Here is a 5,141-nt window from a genome sequence, read left to right as displayed (position 1 = left end):
CCTAGCCCTTTTTATTTTTTATTTTGAGACAGCATCTCACTAAGTTGCTCAGGGTCTCACTAAGTTGCTGAGGCTGACTTTGAACTCAAAATCCTTCTGTCTTAGCCTCCTGAGCCACTGGAATTACAGGTGTGTACCACTGCACCTGGTAAGAAACATAATTTTTATAATCCCAAACCTTTACTTTAAATTTTGGGTTGAAGAACACCAGCTTGGTAAAATTTTCCTCTAAACCTTATATTTGAAAGACTCATATGCTTGGAAGATATGAATACATCTAGTATACAAATAAACCAGTAACAGAACCACAATTACACTGATGTTCTATATTAACCAAGTTTAACTTTTAAAGAAAAATTCAGACTCTATAGTGTAGTATAATACTCTAAAATAACAGTTGTCTAATCAGGGTTGTATAAACCCTAATTCCTTAACAGTAGTTTCTGTAAATAATAAAACTTAATAGACACAATAAATTATCTTGATATATAAGAGCAGATTAATGTTTTAAGAAATCTTTGTTACTTCAACATATAAAGGATTAAACTTTGGTTTATATCAGTACATAAACATTTGTCTTGAGGGAAAAACCTTCAATAACTTTAATTGTGCTAATTAGTGCCCTTTTAGTTACACACAAACTTTTTTGAAATTTACCCAGTACAAACCTTATGCAACTTAGACATCCTGCAACTTCTCACTTTACCACACAAGATACTTTCTCGAATCCAGAAACATTTCTTTTTCCTTCTACTTTCCATATTAAAATATATTTCCATACCCAGAACCTTCTTGCATCTCTTTCCTAGCTGTTTACCCCTTTTTAAAATTTATATTATGAAACAATTCTTATAAATTTCTAAGTTTAGACAAACTATTTTAATAAGATGAAATATGTTGTACAGTACTTGAATTGAACCCAACTGAGACCTCATGTACTCTGTATATTGAATTAAACTGATAGAATCTTAACTCTTAGTAACCTTGTTTTTAAAAAGTGAAGACACAGAAACAAAGTAATCTCAAAATTTTTCCATTTACCAATTTATGAAAACACATTTAATGTTTAAAAATATTACCTTGTGGGATTTAAGAAGTCAAGAGTATTTGGTTTTATATTTAGCAGTTGATGTTTTAGCACTTTAACAGCAAATTAATCAGATGTCTCCTCTAACACATTTGTGAAGATTAATCCCATTTATGTTAAATCTAACCTACTCATTTTTAACTATAAAGACCAAGATATCAGACAAATGTAGTTAACAGTATTAGCCATCTCTTCCCTGTTGAAGAAAAATCCTAGAAGCAATGGTTATTACATTCTAGACATTCTATGGAAACCCACACTCTATTAATAGTCTGACCACCCAGAAAAATTTGTGAGTTAGTAATTTAAAGGCATCTTTAGCTTTTTCACAATGGGTTTGCCGCCAGAACACAGGTGTTGTGAAAACCACGGCTAAATCAAAGCAAAAATGGGAAAGGAAAAGACTCATATCAACATCGTTGTCATCGGACACATAGATTCGGGCAAGTCTACCACTACTGGTCATCTGATCTACAAATGTGGTGGGATCGACAAAAGAAAAATTTGAGAAGGAAGCTGCTGAGATGGGAAAGGGCTCATTCAAGTATGCCTGGGTCTTGGATAAACTGAAAGCTGAGCGTGAACGTGGTATCACCATTGACATCTCCCTGTGGAAATTTGAGACCAGCAAGTATTATGTGACTATCATTGATGCCCCAGGACACAGAGACTTTATCAAAAACATGATTACAGGCATATCTCAGGCTGACTGTGCCGTCCTGATTGTCGCTGCTGGTGTTGGTGAATTTGAAGCTGGTATCTCCAAGAATGGGCAGACCCGTGAGCACGCTCTTCTGGCTTACACGCTGGGTGTGAAACAACTAATTGTTGGTGTTAACAAAATGGATTCCACTGAGCCACCCTACAGTCAGAAGAGATAGGAGGAAATCGTTAAGGAAGTCAGTACCTACATTAAGAAAATTGGCTACAACCCTGACACAGTAGCATTTGTGCCAATTTCCAGTTGGAATGGTGATAACATGTTGGAGCCAAGTGCTAATATGCCTTGGTTCAAGGGATGGAAAGTCACCCGTAATGATGCAGTGCCAGTGGAACCACACAGCTTGAAGCTTTAGATTGCATCCTGCCAACTCGTCCAACTGACAAGCCTTTGCGTCTGCCCCTCCAGGATGTCTACAAAATTGGTGGTCTTGGTACTGTCCCTGTGAGCTGAGTGGAGACTGGAGTTCTCAGGCCTGGCAGGGTGGTCACCTTTGCTCCAGTCAATGTCACAACTGAAGTAAAGTCTGTTGAAATGCACCCTGAAGCTCTGAGTGAAGCTCTTCCTGGAGACAGCGTGGGCTTCAATGACAAGAATGTGTCTGTCAAAGATGTTCGTCGTGGCAATGTTGCTGGTGACGGCAAAAATGACCCACCAATGGAAGCAGCTGGTTTCACTGCTCAGGTGATTATCCTGAACCATCCAGGCCAAATCAGTGCTGGCTATGCCCCTGTACTGGATTGTCACACAGCTCACATTGCTTGCAAGTTCGCTGAGCTGAAAGAAAAGATTGATCACCATTCTGGTAAAAAGCTGGAAGATGGTCCTAAATTCTTGAAGTCTGGTGATGCTGCCATGGTTGACATGGTTCCAGGAAGCCCATGTGTGCTGAGAGCTTCTCTGACTCTCCTCCTCTGGGTCGTTTTGATGTTCGTGATATGAGGCAGACAGTTGCTGTGGGTGTCATCAAAGCAGTGGACAAGAAGGCTGCTGGAGCTGGCAAGGTCACCAAGTCTGCCCAGGAAGCTCAGAAGGCTACATGAATATTACCCCTAACACCTGCCACCTCAGTCTTAATCAATGGTGGAAGAGCGGTCTCAGAACTGTTTGTCTCAATTGGCTATTTAAGTTTAATAGTAAAAGACTGGTTAATGATAACAATGCATCCTAAAACCTTCAGAAGGAAAGAAGAATGTTTTGTGGACCATTTTTCTTTTGTGTGTGTGTGGCAGTTTTAAGTTTTTAGTTTTTAAAATCAGTACTTTTTAATGGAAACAACTTGACCAAAAATCTGTCACAGAATTTTGAGACCCATTAAAACAAAAGTTTAATGAGAAAGAAAAAAAAAAAAAGACATCTTTACTCTCATCTTTTACTTAATTTAAATTGAACTTTTTAAAAGTCACATGAATTAAATGGAATTTGGATTTATTTCTTTTAAATTTTAATTTGAGTGCTCATTTATATGCCAATTTCGATAGTATGTACATGATATATGGACAGAAGCACATATGTAGACACAACAATACAGTACACAGGTGGGCATACATACACACAACAGACAGGAAACAAAGATCTTGCAGCTTTTGTAGGTAGATCTCCATAGGTAGGAGAAAATGCTGCCATGAGCTGCACAGCATCAACAAAGGATCTTGAGTAGGGGCACAGGAGATTGGGAAAAACACAGAGACAAAATAGACATTTTTAAGCAAAGCTGGGGCCAGGTGGGACATTGCCCTCTGATGGAGTAACAGTGACCCAGAACTAACTCTGCAAATTTATTATATAGGGTCTCATAATCAGGAAGTTTAACTATAGGGGCATTATAAATTGTTCAAGTCTTCTGAGTTATTAAGAGGCTTCTTTGTGCACTAAAAAAGTTACAGAGCTAGAAACATTTTTGTAACTATCCTGCTGTTACAGCATTAGGAACATCCTGCAACTATCTTGCTATTCCCAGAAAATCCATTGTACTGGAATGTCTGATAACTATTAGTGTCAGAACTGGGGTATCAATGCTATTCACATCCTTGCCTTTTGGCAAGGAATGTTTCCCAGGCTTGACTTTTGCCTACGCCCCAGTATGAACCAATAACTGGAGCTCATCCACTCTCCACACAATGCTTCAGAGGTTCATTAAAACCTCTAAAGATTTAATCCATCAGAAATTAGAGACTTTCAGACTTTTACATTATGACTTAAATATAGGACAGTCCTGTAATGTTGGAAATGTTAGGTATAAAGTCTGACAGGGATGGTGGACACTGAAATCAAAAGTTCAGGTGGCCACTTGTCCTTGATGGCTATCAGATTTATTTCCAACATCACCATGTCTATGTCCTTCTTAGGATTTTGTGAAAGGAGATCTTTCAGCTAGTCTTTGAAAAAGTGGCCTCTGAATTAAAAGAGAGTGTAAAAACCTCTGTAGTTAGATAAGACTGATCAGAAAAATATATTAATTTATTAAGTAAATAAATTAATATATTAATTTATTAAGTAAATAAATTAATATATTAATTTATTAAGTAAATAAATTAATATATTAATTTATTAAGTAAATAAATTAATATATCACATTTAGGATCAAATGTGAATTCACCATAAATCATGAGCTCAAAAATATAGATATTTAGGGGAAAAAACAACAGGAGTTCTGAAAAAAAAATCATACGGCCATAAATCATGCAGAACATTTTTATCGGATTGGAGTGCACTTTTGGTTCAGATTAGACTCAGTCCCGATATTTAAAGAATGTGAGAGTCCTGAAATCATCAGGTAAAGATTCTCAAGGTAAAGAAGACATGTACATATGAAATCATTCTATTTTTCCTCCCTGTGCTGTAGTGTGTAGGGAGGAACTTGTTAAGAAAGTAGGTGGTAGAGTACAGAGCAGATAAGATAACCAGACATTAGGTCCCACAGCAGCTTGAATTTAAAAGAGACACCTCCCCACCCCCTTTTGTCTCAAACTGGTTTTGGATAATTGCCTCTTTAGCTTACATTTCAGATGCAAGCCTTGAAGAGCTAGAGATTGGGCAGAAGGCTAACAAGTAAGGAAAGCTGCTGTTTTGAGCATGAGAGGCAAAACCTCATGCATAGGGCCTTTTAAACATTTTTTTTTTAATTTTGTAAAATAGTCTCTTAAGTTGTGGTTTTGTAGTTTATTTTTCCTCTGGAAAACCATTTTCCATTCCCCCAGTTGGTAATGAGGCCAGGCTTAGATCCAGAAAATTATTAGACATTTCTTTACCCAACAACCATGATTAGGTCATTTCCCAAGCCTGGCAGCAGAAGAAAATGAGGTGCTCTTTTGAGCATTTGTGGGTCAAATT

At 37.3% G+C, this 5,141-nt stretch overlaps 1 pseudogene; it reads left to right on the top strand.

The window, feature by feature from the left end:
* Positions 1-1,449: 1,449 nt before the first annotated feature.
* On the top strand, positions 1,450-2,871 carry LOC124985459 (elongation factor 1-alpha 1-like; annotated as a pseudogene).
* The last annotated feature ends 2,270 nt before the right edge of the window (positions 2,872-5,141 follow it).

This window comes from Sciurus carolinensis, chromosome 5, assembly GCF_902686445.1.
Source record: "Sciurus carolinensis chromosome 5, mSciCar1.2, whole genome shotgun sequence".
Taxonomy (NCBI): domain Eukaryota; kingdom Metazoa; phylum Chordata; class Mammalia; order Rodentia; family Sciuridae; genus Sciurus; species Sciurus carolinensis.
Note: the sequence above shows the minus strand (reverse complement) of the source record. Positions and strands in the feature narration are given on the sequence as shown.